Source organism: Lissotriton helveticus, chromosome 6 (assembly GCF_964261635.1).
Source record: "Lissotriton helveticus chromosome 6, aLisHel1.1, whole genome shotgun sequence".
Lineage (NCBI taxonomy): Eukaryota > Metazoa > Chordata > Amphibia > Caudata > Salamandridae > Lissotriton > Lissotriton helveticus.
Window position 1 is genome coordinate 2,060,637,998 of NC_136067.1, and position 27,683 is coordinate 2,060,665,680.

Below are 27,683 nucleotides of genomic sequence, written 5' to 3' on the forward strand. Positions count from 1 at the left end.
ATAAATACATCTATCAATGACTCATTCCTCTGTGAGATGCAAGAAAAGAGGGAAACCCCCTTTTGCCACCTCTTCTGTCTTGCAATTTGCAAAGACTCGTAATGAACGTAGTGAGTTGCCATGACAACTAGAACTTGGTTGATTGTAACAGAAAACTTCTCCACTCTGCAATATTTCACATATATATTTTCAGCCCTGTACCATGTTGCTGGCCAAAGTAGTGAAAGAAAACACTCGATAAAGTATTCGAAAATTCCTGCAATGTAATCGGCACAAACGTTCCACTGCAGGGGCCAAAAATAGGTTCCTTGCTATTTTATCCAAAATGTTTCTCTCAGTTTTTTATATTGAGTTTAATCCATGTTTACAAAATATCATTTTTCCATCTCCATTTCTGCTGGGTTTGTACATTAGTACATTCATTCTGGGGTTTCCCTTTGCCAGGCACACTAATTTATCCAGCACCTGTTTGGCAAAGGGCAAAATTGTATCCGAGGTTGTTGTACATTATGGATAACAGAATGAATAAAAAAATTGTGTTTGACGTAAACAAAGGACTTTAGATTTTACTAGATATGCTATGGTTTTATGAACTGAGGACAATAAAAACTAATCTTTAAAGAGCTTTATTTCATATGTGTCACTGTGTTCATCCTTTTTACAAGGTGGACACTTACAATAAAGGCATAGCTTCTACATTATGTAATCCAATCATAAGGAAACAAGGCCATGTAATAGATTGAGGCTTCACTAGAACATTGGAACGTTCTTGATGTTAAATATCAATACCTTTAATAATAATTGAATGAACTTTGTGATCAAAGGTACATTTTAGAATAAAGCTGAATAATTATCCTTGAAGATATTCTATATATATCTGAATCAGTGAGCCCACGTCTGATATTTAACACTAAATAAAGCATTATCCCATCATTATTCCAAACTATGAGGCAGTACAAGAGGTGAGTAAAGCATCAATATCCAAGGCACATCCTTGCTACAAACTAAGAATGTACACACACCTATTGGTGGGTGGAGATGGGGACCCTGTAGAACCACCTTCTTCCTGGAATAGGGCATGAGCTTCATTTGAAGATGGATTCAAACTGATGTGGGAGAATCTGGAAGCAAACAAGTACACAATGAGCAAGACACAATCACAATATGTGCACTGCCAACACACACTGAAAAAAGAGATCTTGAAAACAGCATGCACTATATGGTTTTGTATATTTCTTTAAGATGTGTCACAGGCCATATAAACTTTTAACAAATCAAAATGAAAACAATAAATATCAACAGGAATTTTACTAAATATGAAAATATTAACAGTGTACAACATCACTATCAAATTGAAAACAGATATGTGACTGATCATTTTTCTATAAATGACCAATTATGGAGTATTGATCTGTTTTTAAAAACTCCCATGGAGATGCTTATCAAGCCTTGGATTAGCTCCCTCATAGCCCTTTTTAAATTAAGTATCCCCCTTAATTACACTCCCTGTGAATGTACAATATCATTTCATTAATTACATTTAATACCACACACTTCGGATCATCTTGCATGTCCCTCCAAATAGCATTTACTATGGGTTGTCCCAATAATTCTTCTTACAGTTGGATGTAGCTAATGTGCTGTCTTGTTGAAAATGCTTCCCATGATTCTTTTTACTTTCTATAACTTTATTTAATTTTCCTAGATCCAATTTAATGTTTATGTCAAATCCATGAGGCTCAATGTGGTATTTGTTACAAGAGGTTTTTACAGACAACAGGCGTGGGGAATAGTTACTGAGCCACATTAAATAGGGTATTTTCAGAGGTATACTTACATTTAGGAGTAAAAATACCTCTACACCATCCTGGACTCTTGGCAGGCCTAAATGGCTTTACTACTGCAGATCTCTCTGCCACAATTCTGGAGAAATGGAATTCATTGTGCAAACTGATGCCTGATGCAGAGACATTTTCAGGATTTTGTGGGCCCTGGGCCAAGTGTATTTTGTGGGCCAAATTCAGCCCAAATTTGAATTTATGATCCAGTTTCAGCTCTAGTGAGTACGTTTATTTGCATAGTTAATAGAAATCATTGCCTACAGCTAATAACAATAGAGGTTCTTGCAATATTGGCGGGTGGCACTCAATTGAATTAATAAAGACACGTAAAAAGGACTCTTTTACATTTGTCAATAAAATGACAAAATAAAAAACACTTGGGCTATTTGGGTCTGTTAATGTCCTCATTTGGCTTGTTTTATATTATGCTCATTATAAGCCCATCCTCGTATTATGCAAATTAGCGTTTTTGTCACAGATTCTCGGGTAAATACATGTATTTTTGTTTTTGCTCATCAGAGACCCACTCCTGTGTACCTTTAACTTGGGGTTGTGGGGTGACTCATTGAGCTATGCAGTACTTTTTCCCCTTCCTGTTTTTGACTGTAAAGTGCATATGCATTGTGCAAGGAGCCTTTAAAGTACATGCAGACCGTGTCCATTCTCTGTTTTTGAAGTGGTTGCTGACCATGTCCCCAAGACAATAAGGGCCTAATTAGACTTGGGCACTGTGGAAGCGGGCCACCATGCCACTGCACCAGTCTCAGGCCACCAGAGTTGACCGCCGACTACCTGCTAGAGTAGGAGTTTCTTCCTGGTCTCGCAGGGGGGGGTTCTTTGGCAGTCCTGTGGCACGGCTATTCTAAGGCCCATAAGTGAGCCATATAAAGGCAGTGCAGAGGGTCTGCGTAAAGTCCATTCCTCCACGACATGAACTGTATAGTACATCCCATGTAGGAACAGGGGGTGCATGCACACAGGCCTTGAGACAACATCCTTACCATCACACTTTTCAAGGAGGGCTCACTACCATGAAATCTGTGGCATTTAGGAAACTTGCAATATGTTTAGTGGTGTCACAGCAGCACCAAGAAGTAAAAAATTTCCCAGTTGGTCAAAGACCACAATGCATCACAAACCTATAAAAATGCTTACAGGTACACAATATCACGTGAAAAAACACCCAAATTGAACCAATCATTGTGCCAGTACATTTAAGCAAAATCAATGTGTATATCAAGGAATTTATAAAACACCACCAACAAGACTGTCACAAATTATTGCAAGAAGATTTCATACATATTTATTCAGTACAATATTATCAATAGAAATTTTGTGTGTATACAATACAAGCATAATAAAATCGCAAACGAGTTAAAAACCAGTATCACAGTACTGTATGATGAACTAAAAAGAAGCAGTTGTCGACGCTGCGTTTCGTTTTTTTTTAAGTTAAAACACCTTCTTCAGGACAGTTTCCAAATTGACAAAAACACATAATTACTCTCTATTACAATACAGTGACAGTCATTGTTCTTACGGATGCTACAGTGGCACAGTTGTATACAATAAACAACATTGGCACATTACCCTAAAGTTTACATTACATTTTCTATTCAGACCGACAAGGATGTTGACTTAACAGTTATAAGGAGTTCTTTTTTCAATCTTTTTTCTTGTTTTTTCGGTCCTATCACTAGTTTTATCTCTCATGAAGAATACTAGTCAGGTTCTACTAACCATACATGAGCTTCCCATAGACCCTCTCCATACCTTAACTAGGAGAAAAGGGAAAATATGCTGAATCCATACTTTTAGTTTAGCAACGATGGAGACATGTTGATTCTCCCAGACTAATATGTTACACCACCACCGGCCCAATTGTGGATTTGTGGGTCCTGTTTGGCACTCTGTATATTCAAATTGCCTAAATAGAAAGTGTTTTTATATAATACTTGTAATCGTATATCCTCATATGCAGTATCTATCTATCACTCGCTCTCTCTTGCGTATTGACCTCTTTACCTTTAGTCTCGGCAAGGGGAGCTGCATGAAAGATTCAGCGGAGCCACCGTTATTAAATTCGGATATTAGGCCTTGAGGCTACAAGAAACAATGGGTATAACTCTTAGCTAGAAGACTTTTATCGTATTATCATTACTTCCGGTTTTAACATCTTATAATCCACTCACCTACGTTGTGCATAAGGGCAGTCGATATCTATAAAAGTCCTCTGTTGAAGTCACAGTCCTGCTAACACAGATGGCAACACACGTAAAGGGATAACCTCCTAGGCTTTTCTTTTCTCAGTTAGAACAATCTGGGGAAGAGACCAATTTAAAGGTAGGTATAAGAAGTTCTTTTGTTGCAATTTCCTTTCTCAAATGCTCTTACCGCTATTGGTATATTTCTAAGTTTTTAACGAATTTCAAATTTAAATTTAAATTTACCAAGCTTTCACCAATTTTACTTTAATCTAGCAACAATCTCGTGTGTTTCACAAATACCTACATTTAATGCTCAAAAACACACCCAGAAAGCTTGTCCCGCTATATTGCGTCAAAGTTTAATTGCTCATGGCTTTAGTACTTAATAATGTCGCCGATTCCATCGCATGTTCTCTTGATTGAGCGAGGAGGGCTAAACTGCCTCGAAGGCGAAGGCAGCTTGGAAGTATTCTGGATATGGCTTTATAATCTTACCTAGATAAATTAATCGGCCTACCTGCTCCGTCTGTCTTCGTGATGGCGTCTGACGTCACACCTCGGTAGTTGAAACACGAAATGTGATTGGCTGTCTCGACCTACTCCTAAATAGGAAACCGGAGCCTATTGGATGTGGCTACTCCTATCACGTGTCACCATATAGCTTGAATGTTAATTGATGGTAAATGTTACCGCTTGATGTTGCTGTTTTGCGTTTTTTTGGGGACTAAAAACGTTATTGTCCTCACCCCGTTCTACAGAATATATAACGAAATTGCCTATCTGATAAATATTTTAGTGGCAGATATTCCAGGAGGAGGGCAGCGTGTTGTACCATAAAGGTGCCCTTCCTCTAAAGTTTACCTAAAGATGAATTACGTTCTCTACTCTATTGAACACAGGTTATGATACTTGTATCTCTGAACTTAAATATTACATTTAGAGAAAACACGGATCGAGGCTGTGTTGATTTAATATGTAGACCAAATTTCCTTGTATCAGGGCATAAATTGTCTGATGCTCATTTGGGGGTTCTATCCAAGCATTAGTATTTGGCACCACCCTGATAATATAGGTAATTCAGTAAAAGGGGCGGAAAAATGTTGCCTATACCGCCCGAGGGTATATGATCACAAAGGTACGATGTAGTGTTGACATCACTGCGTAGCAGTACTACCTCATTAATCTAAAGGGATTGCTATTAAACTATGCGTTCCCAGTCCTCTTTATTGTTCATCCCTGCTCTCACACTATCCAGGCGTGACATGTAGTATTGTTCACGTTTCTTTCTATTGCTATTGATGTCGCCACCACTCATGTTCATTTCTACTACCTCCAGTCTGCACCGTTTTAAATCATTAATGGTGTGGCCGGCCTCTCTCCAATGTTCAGTAAGAGGGGCACCCTGTTTGAACGTCCTGATTGCGGATCTGTGTTCGTTCAATCTGATGTGTATCTCCCTACATATGCATGATTACAAGGGCATTGTATCAAATAAATAAGGTTCTTGGTCCTGCAGTTAATGAAGCTTTTAATTTTTATAGTTGCATTATTATAGGAGATGCTATTTCCTGAATAGAAAATGTAATGTAAACTTTAGGGTAATGTGCCAATGTTGTTTATTGTATCCAACTGTGCCACTGTAACATCTGTAAGAACAATGACTGTCACTGTATTGTAATAGAGAGTAATTATCAGCCTGATTCATGTACGGGCCGTTTTGCGTGTCCCTAATACCGATTCATAGCGACTCGCTATAGAGGAAACGCAAAACGGCATTCATGTACTTTTCGGGGAAAAAATAGCGACTCGCACGCGGGCGCTAAAGCCGTTAGCGACCAACTAAAAACGCAGAAAAATCGCTATTCCCGGCTACCTGCGATCGGGATTGCGAGTCGGAATCCCGTGCGATCGGGATTGCGATTCGCAATCCCGTGCGATCGGGATTGCGACTCGCAATCCCGTGCGATCGGGATTGCGACTCGCATTCTCGCGCGATCGGGAAAACGGGAAGACGCATTCCGAGCACCGTGATGACATCACATCCAGGAAGCAGGCAGTTCCCACCCCCAAACACCACAGTGACGCTATCCTACGAGTGAGCACGTCGGAAAGCAGACGCCTAACCAGCGATAGCGACTCCAGAAACGCCTGAAATAGCGACCGCCATGTCTGAGGAACCTGTCCCTGGCCCCAGCAACAGCGCAAGACGAAAGCGCAAGCTCAAGTTCTCAGAGCAGGAGCTCGAGAACCTAATTGAAGGGGTGGTGGCCAACCATGACCGGCTCTTTGGTACCAACTCCAGAAAGGTCCCAGAGCAGGACAAGCGGAGGATCTGGCTGGGTATAGCCGCCAGCGTGAACTCGGTGGGTGTGGCCGATAGGTCCTTGGAGGAGCTAAAGAAGCGCTGGTACGACCTCTGAGGTCGTGCCAAGGAGAGGGTGGCGGAGCGCCTTGGTGAGGCATCGGGCACTGGAGGTGGCGGACCGACAGTCCCACCCAACACACCCCTGGAGGACCAGGTTGAGAACACCTTGGAGAGGGAGGCGTGCGTTGGCGTGACCCCTCTGGACTCCTCCCGCCCCACCCAAGACACCCAAGGTAAGTGGCATGCGACTGCGACCCTGTCCCCTATGACCGTCCCTGACCAAATAGGCTCACTCATTGGCCCTTAGTCATGCCTATGTTGTGCATCAGGAAATGCCCTGAAGCATTGTGTGAGATGTAGTATGTCCACAATGTAGTAGTACCACAATGCAGCCAGAAAGGTTCCAAAGTACGCAAATCCACAGCCATCCAGGGAATGTCACCCAGCATGCATGTAACATCTGCACGTCTGACAGTCACATGCAACTAATGAGTATCCACTTACCCTCACAGGTGGCGCAGATAGCAGCGACAGCGAGAGGCTGCAGATTGATGAGGAGGCCCAGGAGGAGGACTCACAACCCGAAACACAGGCACCAGCCCCTGCCGCTGCACCAACACCAGCAGCCAGGCCCCCCACCATACCTGCTCCTGCATCTGCCGCTGCACCAACACCAGCAGCCAGGCCCCCCACCGTTGTGGCCCCTGCAACTAGCATCCCACCGGCAGCCAAGGCCAGGCCCCCCACCGTAGCTGCATCTGGATCTGCCGCACCACCCGCAGCCAAGGCCAGGCCCCCCACCGTACCTGCTCCTGCATCTGCCAGCCCACCGGCAGCCAGAGCCAGGCACCCCACCAATGTGCCTCCAGTTCCTGCCGCACCAGCAACACCTGCTGCGACACCACCTGCAGCTCGTGCAACGAGATCTGGGCCTGCGACAGCGGCAACACAGCGGCCGATCAGCAGGAGGGGCAATGGGCATCTCCATGCCTGTATGAGCGTCGAGCGGCGCATGCTCAGAATCCACCAGCGCCAGTCGCAGCAGCAAGGAGCCATCCAGCTCCAGCTGCACAAAATTGGCCGCAATGTGGCGGGAGTTGGAGACAGGATGGACCGCATGACGGCGGCCATGTGCCGCATGACAGCAGCCATGGAGGATAACACTGCTGCGCTCATCAAGCACCGCAGTGTAGCAAGCAGGCGCCACCACCAGCTAATGAGTCGGCTGTCGTCCTATAGTAGGTCGAATTATGTGGCAGCAAATGCCACCACCCAGTTGTCGCGGCGCTCTCTCACCCAGCAGCACCAACTGGTCCAGTGCTGCGAGGACATAACACGGGTCCTGGAGCACCTAACCACCGCCGTGACGGCACTTCACACACCTGTGCTACCGGCCACTGTAGGGGGAGACGATGCCAGTGAGGGTGCCTCCAGCGTGAGCAGCCAATCTGCCACGCAGGTCCCGCCACCTAGGCGCAGCACCAGGGCAACGCCTGGTACAGCTGCCCAGGATGAGGATGAACCTCACAGGCGCCTGGGCATTACGCGCCGGAGGCGCCTTTGACATTGTCTGAGGGACACTGCCACAGGCTGACGCTAAGCCTGCCAAGAACCTTCTTCACGCTGCAGTATGCAGGAATACTGTAATTTGTAAATAGTTGAAACCATAACCTTTTTCTTGTGAATGAAACAAATACATTTATTTTGCTGCACACATTAGCCTTGTGTAATCATTACATTTTGCATGCAATTGTGATATGTGGGTTGGGGGAAGAGGGTGGGCTAGAAACTGTTCGCTGTGATGTGGTTGCGACGTCTGTGGCCTTCAGCTGGGTTCTCCCCGCGTGCATGGTGCGCATGTGCTGGTGGCCGGTCGTCCCCCTCAGATTCACTGCCTGAGATGTCAACAGGTATCCGGCGCTTGGTTGCAATGTTATGAAGCATTGCACAGACAGCCACAATGCGGCAGCACGCTGCAGGACTGTAATACATCGCCCCACCTGTCTTGTGCAGAATACGGAACCTGCTCTTGAGCAGGCCAAATGTCCTTTCTATACAGTTCCTTGTCCGGATGTGCGCAACATTGTAGCGCCGTTGCTGAGGTGTGGCAGGGTTGAGGTAAGGGGTCAGGAGGTATTCCCGTAGGGCGTAGCCACTGTCACCTGAATGAGAGGAGCAGATGTTGATTGCCTGTGCAGCGCAGTTACTTCATAGCAATGTGACATTGTCGACAAAGTGTACTTACCAAGTAGGTGTCCTTCCCCAAACTCTCCCCTGAGCAGTCGTGTGTGGAGTCCGCTGTGCCTGAAGATAAAGGAGTCATGGGTACTCCCTGGGTACTGGGCCACAATGTCAGTGATGATGGTCTTGGCATTGCAGACCATCTGTATGTTGAGGGAGTGGTAGGACTTCCTGTTGCGGTACATATACTCCATGGCAGCTGGTGGGCAGATGGCGACGTGGGTACAGTCTATGCAGCCGAGGACATGGGGAAAATGGGCGACATTGTAAAATTGTAGTTTTGTCAGGTCCAATTCCTGTTGGCTCGTGGGAAATGTGATGTGGCGGTGGAGCTGGCTGAGCATGGCGTCAACAAAAGTGTGGCGGCAGCGTGACATGGTGGGCTGGGATATCCCCCCAGCAGCGGCTACTATGCCCTGGAAACTGCCGGAGGCCAGGAGGTGCAGGCTGCACAATACCTGCACATGTGTGGGCACAGAATTGTTTCGCCTTGTTGGGTGCTGCATGATGGGGTCGAGTTCTTGTATCAGCCAGGTGATCATTTCCCCATTCAGCCTGTATTTAGCATAAATCTGTTCTCTGGTTTGGCCCAGCAAGGTGACCCGCTGCCGGTAAATCCTTTCCTGCCTCATGCGTCTCCTCCGTGCTGCTCGCTGTAGCCTTCGCCGCCTCACCACCATGTACATCCCTGGCATTGTGGAACGCCTAATGCTGCTGCTGAATGTCCTTATGTGTGATTGGTCAGGCCTGGACCTGTTGGTGATTGGCCAACAGTTTTTCAAATTTTACTTAATCATGGCTTTTATGGTTACCACCTGCTTTGAGTTGTCCTTAAATTGCGCCGCGCAAACGTGCGAATTTGCGCTTTTTCGCTATTGTATATTTTTCATGAATGCCGATTGAGACAATATTGCGTTTCGCTATTCATTTCGCAGATTCCGTGGTTGGTCGCTATTTCCGTATCGCTAATGCTCGACTACCCGGAGTCTGCGACTATTATAGCGTAATCGCTATTTAAATCGCTATTCTGTGTTTGCGAATTCGCTATTTCGTACTTGAATGCCGATTCCGTGTTTTGCACCCGCAATTGCATTTTCGCAGCCATTGCGGGCGCTATTTCGCTTCATGAATCAGGCTGTATGTGTTTTTGTCAAATTAGAAACTGTCCTGAAGAAGGTGTATTTAACTTCAAAAACACCGAAACGCTGCGTCGGCAACTGCTTCTTTTTAGTTCATCATACAGTACTGTGATACTGGTTTTTAACTCTTTTGTGATTTTATTATGCTTGTATTGTATACACACAAAAGTTCTATTGATAATATTGTACTGAATAAATATGTATGAAATCTTCTTGCAATAATTTGTGACAGTCTTGTTGGTGGTGTTTTATAAAAATGTCTTGATATACACATTGATTTTGCTTAAATGTACTGGCACAATGATTGGTTCAATTTGAGTGTTTTTTCACGTGATATTGTGTACCTGTAATCATTTTTATAGGTGTCTTTGACGAACTGGGACATTTTTTACTTCTTGATACCTGACTCCCCTTGTCCTATATTGGATGAGTAAGGGGCCTCCCTTTTCTTTTACTCGTGGTCACAGCAGCACCGCAAGCATATTGCAAGCCTCTGATCACTGCAAGACAAACCAGGGATCGTGGATGGCTGGGGGTAGTAGCGGTACCATGGTGGTCTGACCACTGGTGCATAAGTGAGAGAAAGAAAGGTGATGAACTGGTACTGTGGTTCCCTGAAGGGACTAGAGCGTTGTGCTCTGAGGTGCCAAATTACCTGCTACTCTGGGAAGGTTAGGATTGTAGGTGAGGTACTTTGAGCTAGTCTCGATTGGGGTGCATAGGTAATGATGTGGTGTTGGGACTCAGTTCCTACAGACTGACGTTCTGTGATCCCAGCATAATTCTGTCCCAAGAAGAGAATCCCTACAACATGGCACCACCAACGTTTGGGCTGGTATTTATTCACGGGTCTCCTGAGTGGTGCTTGCGTGTGTCCAATATGTCAAGGAGGAAAACTCCATCCCAACACCGAATGCACTAAGGTTACAAAAACAACACTGCAGAAAGTTAGAAAAAAGATGGAGGCCAAGCTATGATCAAGGGCTAAAAGAGGACTACAAAACCTCATTGGCCACTTATAAAAAACTAATACTAACAGAGAAAAGCAAATACTTTACGTAAAAAATAGAGGAGGCAAAAAACTCTAGAAAAGTACTCTTCTCTACAATCAAAAAGCTAACGAAAACTGTTAGCTTCAGTCAAAAAGAAATGAGCTCAGATTTCTGTAATTCTGGGCCAGTTTTTTTGTAGACAAAGTCTCTGTAGTATATGAGTCATTCAAGAGGTCAGTCAACCCTAAACATACACTGCTTAACACAGAATTGCAGGAAGAGATTTCACCACAAATTAAGGATCACTCATTTTACTTTCAGCAACCTTCCATCGAACAGATTCTCCAGGTGGTTAGGTCAATGACATCCGGGGGTACAACTGACCCTTGTCCACCTAAGGTGATGCACCTCTTCCCTGACCTACTGAGTGAGTAATTAGGTCTGCTTTTCACAGAAATAATTTAATCTGGCCACTTTCCAGAGGCATGGAAAACAGCATCAGTGCTGTCGCTACTAAAAAAACCTAGTTCAGACCCACATAGAACCAGGAAATTACAGACCCATCACGAGAATTCTGTTCGCCGCTTTCTCAATTCCTCGTGGATACAAATGCATTGGACTACTAGCAATTTGGCTTCCGAGAAGGGCACGGAATGGAAACAGCATTATTAATGGCTACGGAGGAACCTAGGAATGTACTGGATACTGGAGGAAAGGCCGCCTTGATCTTGCTGGATCTCTCAGCGCCCTTTGATACGGTAAACCATGACACTCTCCTCATCTGTCTTGCAGAAGCAGGAGTGCACAAGACGGCTTGGACTATGTTGGCTTCCTACTTGTCTAATAGGACATTCACGGTCGAGCTGGGAGAGGCTAAATCGAAATCTTTCAACTCCCCATGTGGGGTACCTCAGGGGTCCTCGCTAAGTCCCACCCTATTTAATTTGTACGTGGCACCCCTGGCGGCAATAATAAGGAACTGGGGCTTCCTCCCGGTCTCCTACGCTGACGACACCCAAATCGAGTTGTCAATTGCAAACAATACTAAAGAGACAGCAGACAGGTTCAAAAACTGCATGGAACAGATCAATCAATGGATGCAGGCCAATTGCCTAAAATTAAATTGGGATAAAAGCGAAGTTATCCTGTTGGGCCCAGACATGCAAATCTGGTCCCAGGACTGGTGGCCAGACAGCCTAGGCAACCGCCCAACCCCTGTTAATAAGGTAAAAAACCTAGGAGTGCTCCTGGACAATAATTTGTCATATGAGGCACAGTCTAATAAACTAACATTTTCCATTTGGTATATCCTGAAAATGATCAGGAAACTCCTGCCTTTCATCCCCAAGATTCCTGCAAAACAGTGGTAACAATGCTGGCCTTATCAAGACTGGACTATGGAAACGCCCTATATGCAGGGATCCAGGTCCAGCATCTGGCAAAACTACAGCGTTTACAAAATGCAGCAGCCAGGCGGGTGCTGGATGTCCGCAGATACGAGCCAATAGCACACAAATTGAGTTCCCTACACTGGCTCCCAATTGGAAAAAGAATAATATTCAAATCCTTTTGCCTGGCCTACAAAGCCCTCCACGGGATGGGTTCGCAGTTTCTGAAAACTCACCTGAAATTGTATGAGCCTTCCAGGACCTTGAGATCTAGTCACCTAAAGTTGATTCAAGTGACAGGTCAGGTGGGGGGGAGAAGCAAAGGCATGGAATCTGCTCCTGATTGCAATTAAAAACAACCCCTCGCTGCTTTCATTTCGGAAATAGATAAAAACTTGGTTATTCACCACAGGTTAGAACATAAAACCTAGCAACTAGCTGTTCTGCTATTTCACCTACCGCCAAGACGCCCATGGGCAATTGCACGCTTAATAAATCTACAAATCAGATCAAACTAATCAAATCCATAATAGCCATTACACCTCTTACTGGAGATTTCCATGGTGTTAGGGATTAATCCTCTGCAGTGTTTAGGGAGTACCAAATTCTGTGTTATTTTCAAGCTTAAAAAGTTTTAAAGGATAGCCCTTTTTGTGTTGCACTTTTTATCCCTTCCTGTTTTCCTTATGACTGCAGCACCTGTGGCCATAACGCTTAACTGCAGAACTACTGTCCTCCACATGTACTGAATCATGGACTTACTAATGCAGGTGGTGCTTTTATCTTCATCATTGAAGGCAATTATGCCTACCGCTATGAAATCTTTTATTCCTTGGTGAATATTACCGCTGTGGATACTAATACTACTGAATTTCATACATATACCACATGCAAACTCAGTATGAGGCTCTAGTTACTCCAAACGCTTGACACAATATGTTTCATGCACCCTGTTGGCTGTGCTGGCTGTGATGACCATAAGTCCCGTAATTGTTCATTCAGTTTTGGGCAACATTCCCCCTAATCTTGAGGAAATTCCATTTTGGATCGCCTAAAAGATTGACCAAATTGAAGCTGTGTTTCTCAATGAGGGACCAAAAGACAGGCTCAGAATGTTAAATGTGTGCTTGACCCACGGACTGGTTCCAAGAATAGGTGATTGTAACACATGTGGGAAAGTCTTTGTGGCTGTCTATACCATCAGTCACTGTACTCCGTCCATGTCAGTTTTGCTGGACATGTTAAAGCAAATGCAGAATGAATAGGGGGAGCTGTTGTCCTAGATTTGGAGATGAAACTAATGGGAAATGATCCCTTTGTGTCTGCAATAATTCTGTCTAACATTAAAGGTGAAGTGGCATCACTAGTTATATGCCAGAGGCTCGCAGCGGTCGCACTGGTAGACCGTGAACATGAGCTGCCTATAATGATTGAAAATGTGTACACATCCTTAGGACGCAATAATTTGAGAACTAGATGGATTAAATCACCTCTTGGCAAACTTATTACAGACAAGAAAGTCGTACAAACCCATGAGTTTGTTAAATAAAAATTGATAACTCTAACAAAATCAAGGCTCCAGACAAGTAACATAGTTCTGAGAACACGTTCTCCTTGTTCCTTACAGGACTCATCTGAAGCAATACGATGGAGGAGGGCGATCTGAGTGCAGGCAAGAAGAGAATGTCACATTGAAAAGGGACTCACAACACTCGTCTAATGTAAAGATAAAGAAGGAGAACAGAACTCCTTTATTTAAACACTGATTTCAGAAAAAGAATGTTCCGGCCCTTACCACAAAATATGCCACTAACTCTGAGAAACCTCCTCCTGAACAAGAGCTGGCCAGTGATTCCCCTCGACAGCGCAGCAGAAGTCACCATAGTGCACCAGAATCTCCAGGAGTTTCTGACAACAAGAGCAACTGATACATTTCGTACACATAACAATCCCAGATTGATGCATAGCCCCTCCAGATAGGTTATATGACTTGGATATACAAATTGAGTGTGACATAAAGCACACCATTACAGTCATTTTCTGGAAAATTTGTCTCATAACATCCATTTAGCGGAAGTTGATTTGCCTCCAAATTTTGATTCAACCTGCCCACTAGGTGAGGATGTAATACTTCTGTAATTTTCTATACTTGTGCCTGACGCAGTCAAACAAAAGCTTATGATGCAGAATGGGCTCTTGAACAAACCCTGGTTTTATACCACAATCATGTCGGCTTGGATAAAGATTCTCCTTATCATGTTAAACCCATAAGGTCTAGCCCACAGGTGCAACTACATTATCCTATTTAACGTGATGCTAAAGCACCTGTTTGAGACATACTCTCCCACTTTAGAGTACCAGTGTGTAATCGAACCCTGTATCTCTCAAATGAATAAGCCTCTTTTTCCTGTTCTGAACCCGGATCATTCATATCGATCATACAGTCTTAGACTAAAGTCATTTAAACAGTCATACACACACTTTTGTTATATAAAATACACAAAGTATGGCACTGATAAATCATATAGTCATATCTCTAATGTTCTTTTCTGCCAAAATCTAGCTCCTAAAAAACAAGAGATTGGATACCGTTTTCCACGTTAGGATTATATTATCGCTTTACTAGTTTGGCAATGGTCCATAAGAACAGTCCAGGACTGTTTGCTGCCTGCATAGTGTTATTTCTACATGATATTCACCCAAGCACTTTTTCCTACAGACAATGAGTTAATCTCACATTTGGCCAGATTGAAACACATACATTTAGGAGTCACTGCAAACAGCTATAAATCAAACTTTAAGAAATCACATATTGCATTTCCACTGTGTTTTTCTCAGGATATGAACATACACATCAGGGTAAGAATCTTTCCCCTCATTTTGTTGAGAAATGTGCACAATTGCAACCTCCAACTATGCTGAAAAAAATACAATCTTTGGATTAATTAATTTTGGCAGAACATACATTCCTGATTATGCCCAGTGCATTAAATCACTATACGAATTAATTCATCCTGATTTTTCCACTTAACACTGGACATCAGATCGCACAGATATAATTATATCTGTGCAATCTGACTTACATGCAACATGTAATTTACATACACATGTAAAACAAATTAACCTTGTCATCCAGGTCTTGCCGGGTGGTCTGGGGTCTGCTTATATCACCTTCAAAGAGGATGAAACAGTGCCAATGGCGAATAATCGCATTTATATTCCAGGGTGGAAATGGGCTTTGCCCCCCACTGACTGCAGTGCAAATGGCTATTCATAAAGAACGGCCACTTCCACATGGGAAACACATTATTGTTGTTACTTCAATGCCAGCTTTAGAGGCAGCCACCAAGGCTAGAGTTCTTAAATGCTAATGCAGTCTATCCTAGATAGATATATTGGGCAACACATTCTTAACATCTGTTGATCTAGACTTTGCCTTTGACCCACCTTTACAGATACAAGAATGTTTACAGTATAATCATGTCTTTCCCATGCCTTCTTCTGTTTTACCTCTTGAACAATATAAATATATTATTTACACTGATGGTTCAGCCCAACCTGCCATAGATTCTAAACAGTAATATTTGGTGGCATGCGCCACCGTTGTTAGTGTTATATTGGAAGGGAACTTCCAACCTCAAAAACTCGCACCCAGTCCTTAGTGGACTGCACTGCTCAGCTGGCTGAACTAATCTTCCTATTACCTAGCTGTCGCTAACACCAGTTAGCGACAGCTAGTAGGAGAAAGCGACCATCTTGGGCCCCACTTTGCATGTCAGTGATATTTATCACTAATGACATGCAAAGTGGGCGTGCCAAGATGTTAGCGACTGGAAACAGTCGCTAACATCGCTATCTCCTATTACCAACTTTTGGCTATATTCGCGCTAAGCGTAAATATCTCCAAAAGCTAACACCTGCCCCTGAGCAGTTCTTAGCCATGTTATCCAATGGGAGGTGGATAACATGGCTAAGAGCATTAGCTCGGTAATGCATGAATATCGCTGACTTTTCAGCAATATTCATGCATTGCGGCCGTTTTTTATCGCATTTGCGATAAACCTTGGTAGTACCAAGGTTTATCTGCGGTAAAAATCGCCGCAGCTTAGCGGTAAAATTTTCTCTCTAACCAAGCAATAGCGATAATTATCGCTATTGCTTGGTAATATGCCCCTAAATGTTTTACTTCTTGCACTTGAACATACTGATCCCAAATTCCCTGTACTTACTGTGTGTGACAGTGTACAGTATAGTAATTAGTATTTACGTTATTCATGTTAGAATGTATTCAAAGACTCTAAAGGCAACACAGGGAAAAAACTCTTTGGGTTAAGGTGGCTTATGAAGTGGCCAAATCTGCAGTTGTGACTGCTACTGTTGCTGCAATTACTCGTTCTAAAATGAGAATAGATTCTGAAATCTTGGTTGGTAATGAGAAAGAACATTGAGTAAAAAAATTCAAACTACAATAATATCGAGTGAAAAAAATAGTGGAATGAAAATATCGAGTGCAAGAATATCTTTGTCAAGAATATCGATTTGAGGGTAAGTAATATCGATTTAAGAAATATAGAAGTCATTAATACCGTTTCCAAAAATATAGTTGTTTAAAATATCGTTTTTTAATTATTGTTATGTTTTTTGGTATTTATTTTAAATGTATATAACATTATTTTTCTGTTTCATTATTGTTTATGTTTCATACAACATTAATTACATTTTAAGTAGATGTGAAATTTAATTTAATTATTTTTTTTAGTTCTGTAGTGGGTTGTGGGTTTAGAGGTGTATAGACTGGGAAGTATTTATTTTATTAATTCATAATTGGTTGTAAATTAATATTATTTAATTAATTGATAATTAATTATGGTAATTGCGTATTTTCTATAGTTTTTAGGTGTGAGTTGTGGGGTTAAGATTGGGATGTGATTTATTTTTTATTTATTATATATTAGTCATTAATTAATAATAATTAATTAATTGATAATTAATTATGTTAATCGTGTATTTTTTTCGTTGTGGGTTGTTCGATTATTGGGGTAAAGCATGGGATGTAATTTATTTTCAATTTAAATTTATTAATCAATAGTTGTTAATAAATCATAATGAATGAACTGATAATTAAGTATGCAAATTGTGCAATTAATTTTTTTAGATGTGGGATTTGGGGTCATAGGGGTAAAGGTTGGGAAGTAATTTAGTTATAATTTATTAATAATTAGATGTTAATTAATTAAATAAAAAAGTATCTGTTGTTGAAAATGATGGCTCACTTTCTGTCGCACAGGTTGGCCCAACTCAAGTGGTGGATAATCCGGTCTCCCTCTCATTAATGACAGACACATTCCAAATAGAATCCACTGCGAGGACCAGCCTCGTACATCCCGAAGTTGATGGTGTTATTGAGCTTCACGCTCTTTCTATGGAAGGAAAACAAGCTAACAATTCTCCAGTGCCACAAGCCTCTACAACGTACGTTAGGTCAGGTGGAGATCCCTCATTGTCATCCATTGACCTCGAACTTTGTGGCCGTTATGTGAATGCAGGAAGTTTGAAATCTTTAGAAGCCACTAAGCCATCAGCGGGTGCCACCCCATCTGGGTTATTGTTATGTAGTAGCACTCCTTCTATAAATGTGCAGGACATGTCCGCGTTGTTAAATGTTTCTATGAGCCCGGAGCTCAATCTATCTAGAATTTGTACTTCTGCTGCTGCTGGCGAAAAACCTATATCGGAATCTCTGATTGCCCTGGAACATCTGTTATCCTCCATATTATGTCTTTTGGGCAAATTTGTGGGCAGCTCTGACTGTATCTTGGATTCTGTCACTAAAATACTGAATATAATGCTGCAAAATGGCTCCTGAAATGAGCAGTGCCCCCTCCACCGCGGCCGATATTAGCTTGGCAACGGGGAATGCAAATGCGCCTGCAGAGAATTCTGGTATAAAGCCATCAGTAATAGTTCAAGAAAATAATGCTACGGCCCTGCCAGTTTCTGCGGCGACTAATTGTGTAAAGAACTCTGATCTGGAAATAGAGGAGGAAAATCTGTCTGGCTCAGTCTGTAAAGTAGCACAGAAACTATTTCCAATTTTTATCCCTGAAAAAAAAGGGCAAAAAGAAGATGATCAAGAAATAAAGGAAAAAACCTACAAACATAGAAATGATAAAGGGAAAAAAAGGAAACCTGTGCGCAAATACAGGAAGAAAAGACAAAGGCGGATAATCTTCCAAAATTCTATTATTTTAACTGACAATGAAGAGAATGCCATTGACTCTAACCTGCTGACCACAAAATTGGCAAGTGAATCCTGCCATCCAGAGATCATTTGTAATACTCTGCCTACGACTGTGGAAGACTTACCCCAGAAGGGTGGACATGGGCTGACTGCCCCTCCTATGGTAGAGACAGGGAGCACTATTCCGGTTGAACTGGGGGCTCTCAACCCTTTGGCTCCTTCTTTAGCTCCTATGGATGGGGTCGGTGTATGCCCACTCCTCTCTTCCAAGGCAAAAATATCAATGTCTTATGTGGACACTTTGGTTTTGGACTTTTTCCCTCTATTTGATGCGAATTTGCCCTTAAATAGATCATGGTTGCTTAAATGTTTCAGTGACTTGGAAAGTCTTCACCTCATTCAATCAAGTGATATTGAGTTAGTTTCTTTGTTAGGTGGAGATAGTGTATCAAGTATACGGGTCAAATTTTACTCTAAAATTATTGTAAATCTGATATTACAGCAAGCGGAGAATTTCCAATGTAGAGGTATTGACGTTCTGCCTATTTTTAGTTCTGGTAATCCCTCTTCACCCCATAGGATGACCCAAAAGGGTGATAAGCAAGATGGGGTTTCTTCTCCTTTTAGAGATCTAAAGATTTGGGTCTCTAAGGGGAAACGTTCGGTCTCTCAGGCACTGCCTCCTCCACTAATCCAGAACTCTTCGCCATCAGAGGATAATCATCGGTGGAATTGGCTGCATAGTGCCCTATCAACTAAGAGCACAGAAAACTCCAAATTATTCCATCATCTTTAATAATCAATTGAAAATTATTTCCTGGAATGCAGCTGGGATACATAGTAATCCAGAGAAACTTGAATTTTTATTCTCGCTGGGAGCAAATGTGATTTGCATCCAAGAAACATGGTGTACTGATAATATCCATGTAGGGAAGGATTACTATGTGTTGGAAGCGCCGGCTGCCCCATCCAAGAAAGGTCATGCCAAAGGGGGAATTGCTTGCTTGTTATCTAACAAACTGCATTGGAGATTCTCGCATTATATTGACCCAAGTAATCTTTTTCAAGCTATAACAATAGCAAATCTCCCCAGCTCTCTAAATAAGTCTGCTGTCGTAATCATTAATGTGTATATTCCTCCCGAAGAGCGTTTTAATATTTTATTGAAGCACGTATTTCAGTATATTGGACAGATTAAAAATGTTTCTACTCCACCCGAAGTTATCCTAGTTGGAGATTTGAACTGTAAAATTTCTAATGCTAGTTTAAATCTATTTAGAAATAAACCCAAAGTAGAGGCTTATTTTATCCCACAATCCCTCTTTCCAGACAAAATAATAACTAATAAAAGAGGGAAGATTCTGCTGGAAGAATTATCGGCAGTTGAGGGGCTCATTTTAAATGGGAGATTTCCCTCTGATGTGCCCGCGAAATTCACTCATAGGTCACCTTTTAGTGCCTCAATTCTTGACTATGTGATCTCAGATTATGACATTTTCCCATGTATCGAGGATCTCACGATAGCCCCTACATCCTTGAGTGATCACAGCATAATTATTATAACTCTTTCTTTAAAACCTCCGCCCACTGAGTCTTGGTCCTTCAATAACAATGATGTTACTTTCCATGGATCTTCGGGTAGATGTTTTTGGAATCCAACTGCCATTATAGGTGTGCATGATACTTTATGCAAAACTATATTAGAACTAAACGACTGGTATGGTTCCGAAATTGTTAACTTTGAAAAATTTATGAGGAAGATCATTTTAGATGTAAAAAAGGTTAGTTGTTCTAGGAAAAAGGTATTTTTTCCTAGTGCATTGCGCATCCTGAATAAGGAAATAAATAAATTAGTGCGAGAGCAATTTTTAGGTAGATCAGATGAATTAGCTAAAGAAATATCGAGGTTAAAAAGAAGGAGAACTAGATTAAAAGCGAGACTAAAAAAAGGAGAAGGAAGACTCAGTATGGATAAACTTGCGGGAAGCAGTTGCGCATGGCAAAGCCAGAGAATTTTAGTCCATAGTTGGGAAGGGATGTGGCACTAGAACGAGCCCTCTCCCCATCCCTATTTCGGAAGAAGTATGGTCCTCTTACATCCGGAAGCTGTATGCAGGGAACGTAACATCGGCTACAGATAGTGACCCTGACTCAACATCTGAGGGTCCGATTAATTATCCTACAGAGAAAACAATAGAAATGGCCATTAAGAACATGCGCTCCTCCGGCGCAATGGGACCTGACGAACTCCCTATGACGGTTCTGAAGCAGGAACCATTACTATGGAGTAAGATTCTTTACCCATTGTTTAAATCCTGCTTTGATACTAAAATGGTCCCTGCCTCTTGGAGGGGAAGTATATTGGTCCCTATTTTTAAGAAGGGAGCTAGGGATATCCCCATGAACTACCGTTTGATTGTTTCAACACACTTATTAAGTTATTTACTGTTTTTTATATAATTGTTAAAGATATTTTCCTTGTTTTAGTGTTGCACTGACTGCAGTGGGAGTGGTAAATTTGAACTGTCTGCAATCCAACCCCTTTCCTATTGTTTCACTAACTGGAGTGGGAACAGTACATTTTCCCTTCCGCAATACAACACTGACTGGAGTGGGGATATTAAATGTTTCCCCTCTGCACTCCAACACTTTCCCTAGAGTTGCACTGACTGGAGTGGGAATATTACATGTTTCCCCTCTGCAATCCAACACTCTCCCTACAGTTGCACTGACTGGAGTGGGAATATTACATTTTTCCCCACACTTTTCCTACTGTTGCATTGATGGGAGTGGGAATAGTAAATTCTACCCCTCTGTATTCCAACATTTTCCTTACTGTTGCATTGACTGGAGTGGGAATATTTGTTTTGCTATTTATAATATTTATTGTTGTGTTAATTGTACTGGTAAATTGTAGTATTTTCCATTGTAATATTTTAATTCCTTTTATAAATATTGAAGTTAGAGTAGTACATTTTATTTTTGTGTGATGTAAAGGATTTTTTAGGTGTCAGTACTTATTTTCATTTAGTATAACAATCTTTTTAATAGTTAATAATTTATTTCATGTTGTAATTTAGATAAATATGTATTTGAGTTTTTTATAATAATAATAATTGGAAATGTCAATATGTTTTGTTTGTAAATTATTTATTTTTATATCACCATTATCTACATCGATCTAGTCATCAACATACACTTTTTAATTACAAACAGTGGGAACGTTGTCCCACTCCCCAGCAAGGGAGTTCCAAAACATATAAATATAAATTCACATGCTTTTCAAGATATGACACATCAGATACAACATCTTAAATGTTAAACTTGACCCTCCACCGCTGAAAAAATACATGCCTACACAAACTAAGCTCATATATATGGACTTGTTTGTTACACAATTGGCTGTCAAAGATTGTGACTACTGGACGGATACAATTGACATGAAGTCCATTTGGGGTATGAAGTTCAGGGAGCAGAAACCTTGTTTTATTCCTGTTTAACCCCAACACAGAAGATTTTTCTGAAGGACACTGTCCAACACACTTTGTCGTCTATGATTTGCTAAAATAAAACGAATGATTGCACCCACAATTCTCACCATTGCCTGGTGTGAACATTGGCAACAGTTTGAAAATTACACAGAGGACCAGCTCAATAGTATCTTACAGAATGGTACATTTCATTCCACACTGTTAGGTCTACACAGGTGGTTATTGTGGCCCTTTCGACACAAATGGTTGTCATACATGTGTTTTAAATTCCACACTAGGATTTAAAACTATACCACCTGACCCTTTTTATTCCCAATCCCAACATTCAGGAATTGTTGCCACCTATTCAGTGGAGAAATTATGTTGATGATGGTTAGAACATTCCACACTATCTGCAATGACACAACATCTTTCTCTTCTATTGAAGAACATGGACTTATCAGACTTTCTATTGGTTCCTAAGTCTCCATGTTCTAAAAGATTTATTTATGCTACATATAATGACATTTGAAAATTTGTCACAAATGGAAGCTGACGCACGTTAAAAACAAATTGATCAAGATAATTTGGATAACATGTTTGCTTTTGTTGATAATAGTATTAAATACATTGTATTCTCACATTTATAATATAAATAACATTGTGTCATCTGTTATTGACATCATGCAAAGTGGCATGTCTACATTGCACAATTGGCAAAGTCAGCTTAGATCCATTATGCAGATTAGGTGGACCCTTGAGACCCTTAAAAATGGTTGCGTCTGTGGTCGACCTTGACCACATGATCTTTTATTATCCCCTGCTCCGTTCATACTGGGAAGACATCAACAAAACTATTAATGATATCTTTCACTGCAAGGTATCGCTAGACCCAGTGTCACTCTACCAAAGCCCTTGGGCTCTACCCAACCCCCCAACACTCAACACAACTGAACTACTATTATTTGACTTGCTGCTCACACTGGGTGTCACAACAATTCTTTGCACTGGAAATATTTCATATCTATATCTTACCATACTTGGTGGGCCTGGGTTTACTTTCTTGGGAGCGCAGACAATATCATCCTTAACAAAAATGTTGATCATGATAAGAGACTACTTTGGTTCGCCCTAGACGCTCACCCAACAAACAAACACTCCCCAAACCAACTGACAAGAAAGAACCCCTAGATAACTAAACACCTCATCTGAATATTGGGATATCCCCATCCCCCGCTCCTAACCTGCCACCCTACTATTCAGATCCACTACCTCCTTCCTCCTTCTCTCTACCCCCTCTCTTCTGTCCTCTCTTTTTTCTTATTTCTTTTTGTCAACAAGAAGTAAAACCCTTTCTGACCACCGGAATGTTGATGACAATATAGCAAATAACTCAATCGATGCATTAATATCTCAAACTGACATACAGTCTACTGTGGTCTATAACACCTGAGATGTATAAATGCTTACTCTTGTAAGATGAACTCAAAGGTGCTAATTGGAATTTACTGTACTGTTGTTTACTTCTCGTCTTTTCCATGCATTTGTATTGTATATTTTTATTTATTGAAATGCCTAATAAAATATTTATTTTTTAAATGTTCGTATCCCCTGGCATTATAATTTCAGCCACCTATTCATGCCTTTCAATCTGACATGTACACAACAGCTCATGGAAAAAAAAAGACGCAACTTTCACAATGTTACATCTCATTAATATAGCAGAAACACCCTCTGACATATGGGCAATTCATGGCATACTATGTTTTTCAATTTCACCATTTCAATTCACAGCTTGCATGAAACATTTCCCTGTCGGTAGATATGAGCCCCTAGGAGCCTGCTTCATTCATGAACTGTGGTCTCTCCCATTTTTTTGTCATTGTGAATGTGCCAACAAAGAAGTCCTCCTTACTTGAAAGGAATACGTCTGTTCTGTCTGCCATTCCCTCATTACAAAACATGTTACCATTCACAGTGCATGTAATGCTTCAATAGCGAATTTGGATTGTCATAAAAATAAAAGAGAACAATCACCAGAACAGGCTGAACCTTGGGTCAGTGAGCCTGTCGTAAGGAAGAGGGGAGCTTGGCCAGGGAGGTGTATGCGGGGTGTGATATTTCACGCTGAGTAAGGTGAGTAAGGAGAATACTGCTGGGGGCAGCACTTTATGGCAGAAAGGTCCCCCTTGATATCCTTGATGCATACCGTGACATAGAATGTGTCAGGTCAGTAAGAGGAATGCTCCATGTAAGACCCTCTTGCCCTGGCCATGCAGCAAGGGTTCCATGGCTAATGCAAACAGCAAAGGGAAGAGAGGGTATCCATGACAGGCCCCTCTGCCAACACTTAACAGGCGCCATATCAATCTACCCACTCAGACTCTAGCCGTAGGTTCTGTGTAAAGTCGCCTGATCATCTATATGGCATGCTTCATGAAAACAAACCTAGCCGGTACATGGAAGAGGTAGTTCCATTTCAGGGTATCAATGGCTTTCTAGCGTCAATGGTTTTTCAAGCGGATTTGGACCGTGTCAGAGGGGGAGCTTCCGTTCATTGCATAGCCTCCTTATGATCAGGGACGGGGTCCTATCTGGGTTAAACCCATTTTTGTCAGGATGAATTATCTGAGGAAGCATTATAATGGTACAAATCACTAGAATTTTATTGAGGATTTAGTAGTCAGAATGTAGGCCGACTATAGGTCTATAGGATCCGCCCGGGCTTGAATATAGAAACCAATAAGGCCTCCTAAGAACTGAGTGAGAGTTGTCCCCTAGTGACTGCCATCTGATACACAAGGGCTAGTTTGGGTTTATCATGTTTGAGGTGTATATTACAACTTTTTGGTAATCGGACACAGCACCCCTGTTGGTATCCTGAACTCTTTTTTAAAGGTGGGCCATGGCGCATCCAGGGACAGTGTAGTCTTACAGAATACAGTGACTTGAAGATGAAAAGAACATCAAAACTAAGTTGATGTGGTTTTGAACAGATTATTCTTGCAGAATAACTTTCACAAAAAAGAATCTGAGCCATATTTCTTAAAGAGTGCTGTTGCTTTTGCACCACGCAATGTGTTGCATGAGCGCTGCACCTGTGCGATTTTTCAAGCCACTGCAAAGCCACCGTGCGCGGCCCTGTGAGGCCTGATGAATCTGGGTTAACGCAACAAACTGAAAATTGTTGCGTTACGTTACTCTGCCCTGGGAGGAGTTCCATGGATGAGCTGGGGTGTTCCCACGCATCCGCCCATGGATTTTGGTGCATTCCCAGATTTACCAACACCGGTGAACGTGGGAATAGGTCAAAATGCTTGACCTCCCAGGTGAGGCGTAACGAGGAGAAATAGCTTTATTTCTATAAATACATAAACACATCAAATTTCGTGAAAAATCATTTTACTACAAACATTGGAAAGAAAAGCGTATTTTTTTAAGTTAACCAAATGATTGTTAATAATAAGAATTTATCTTTCCATCAATTACAAGAGACTGTTAATTTACCTGATTCATGTATTCAACAATATAACATTCTAGCTCCAATACTCCAGACCTATTTACAGAATTTCACCTCTCAGTCAGTTCCAACTTCATTCACACCTGATACACCCTTGTACCAAGTTTCTTCAGACATTATTTCCAGTGCCTTGTTTATATATAGAACTTTATCTACGTCTAATTCCACACGGAATAAATCAACTATTGAGCTTGAATGGGAACAAGACTTATTCCAAACATTGTCTGTTTCTCAATGGGACAAGTTTTGGCAAAAACTCTTCAAGACATCCAAAGCTGCAAATATCACACAATCCTTATATTTTATTTACAATAGAGTCATTATTACTCCCCTACTGTTACATACTTTTAACCAATCAATCTCAACATCCTTTTGGTCATGTCTCAATGCTGAAGGTTCTTTAATACATTTACTTTACTATCGTCCTAAAGTTTCTGCTTTCTGGAGAGCTGTTTGGTCAAAGTGTATATTGATTTTTTCTTATAATATTCAATTTAACATTAATAATGTATTTTTAGGTACTATGTCGCCTGATTTTGATCAAACCATCTCCAAATCGACTCTATTTGATCTATTTATTGCTGTAGCTTTTAAGATTATATTAACATGTTGGAAAGACAATTCTAAAATATCCTTTTTACTCTGGTGTAATTTGATATGTGATGAGCATAGAATTGCCTCAGTACCTCATGCTTCAATTAATTTACAAATTAAATCTGATTTACTATGGCTACCGTTTAGTACTTCGCTGTCATCGAATTTAACTTCTACGTAACTTCTTTCTCTATATCCAATATTGTCTATTTATTTCCCTTTTCTTTCCTTTTCCTTTCTCTCCATTCATCTTTTCCTATCTCTCTCTATCTCTTCTTATTTCTTCCCTCCTCTTTCTTTCTTTCCTATAAAAATTGTGTTCTTCTAATATTATATGCTCACTCATATTTTCACAGGTTTTTAGTATACCAGTACAAAGTTCAGTACTATTTTTATTATATGTTATTTATTTGTTAATTTTTAGGAACACTGATACAAGTGTTAAACAATCTATTCATCTTATATTTTTAATGCACTTATCTGCTGATGATATTATTATATAACTGTCTACTTGTATTTTCATCTGAACGGAATATTATATTTGTATTCCTGTGTTATTTATCCTTAATAAAAATTATTTAACAAAAAAAAGAGAATTTACTTGCTAACATGGCTTTGTCGTATTTCCACCCCTTCTTAGAGTCCATGCATCTGCACTCTGCATATTGCTAGAAGAATCAGCACAGCCCCCCCCCCCAAAATTTTTAGTAGCCCCCCCCCCCCCACCCGAAATTTGTCTCTAGCTGCGCCTCTGATAGGTTGTGATGGAGGAGTGGTGTTGCTGACATGCGTTTGGCCTTAAATGAGTGATTCAACATCCAGTTCAGTCACATGTATGTGCCATTTACTAAATACCACAAACAGAGTTAAGCAGCAGCAGGGAACACCATCAAGCTATCCTCTCAATTATATGATAGAATATTATATAGATAAAAAACAGTTTTGGTAAGAGAGTGATGAAAGTATCAGGAAACTTTCCAAGACATCACATTCCTTTCTGTATCAGCGAAAGAGGTGTCTACAAGAACCTCCCGCTGAGGTCCCTTGCACTAGGCTAGATCAGGGATATATATATGTGGGAGGCACCGGAAGTGATTCCGTAAACCCTGGCCACGCCCCCACTATAAGCCCCAGTTAATACAGAAACCTGACGAAGAATGATGCTGCAGTGTGTGTGTATCCACTGGGTGCTCACGTGGTGAGTGCTCTGAGCTCTGAATCCCACACATTGTGTCTGCCTCTTACCTATTATGGGATCCGTACAGTTCAGGATGCACACCGGGATGCAGCACTTCTGTGCTCCTGGGCAATCACAGTCTCGGATACACCGTGGAGGTTCTGATGGAGCTTCGACTGGTATGCAAATGGTGGGTGGCACCGGGCACTGGCCAGGTCTCTCTATAGGAAAGAAAACCACACTCATGAAATTCACCAAGCCACCCCCGACTCCTCTCCAAATGTCCTTACTGGAGACGCCTCTGTAATGTTGGGCGCTAGGCCCACATTGCGGTGAAGATAGAGACGCAGACACGAGGTAGTGGGTTAGTAAAACTGGCCTTGAGCCCGAGCGCACGGCCCCCTTTATTAACTGGGTCACGTGACTCATGACACCAGTGGTGGGTGGGTGTAGAGTGTGGGTTACATCACCTAAAACAACTAGACCGTGTCCAGCAGGACACTACAGC

At 41.6% G+C, this 27,683-nt stretch overlaps 1 long non-coding RNA gene across 1 annotated transcript in view; it reads right to left on the reverse strand.

The window, feature by feature from the left end:
* Window positions 1-610: 610 nt before the first annotated feature.
* The window catches only part of LOC144762023 (uncharacterized), a 306,670-nt gene continuing 279,597 nt past the window's right edge, over window positions 611-27,683 (reverse strand). Inside the window, exons 2-3 of the long non-coding RNA XR_013596004.1 lie at window positions 27,244-27,396; window positions 611-1,121 (exon numbers count right to left, since the gene is read on the reverse strand). This is a non-coding gene — a long non-coding RNA (uncharacterized LOC144762023). The remainder of the gene's footprint in view (window positions 1,122-27,243; window positions 27,397-27,683) is intronic.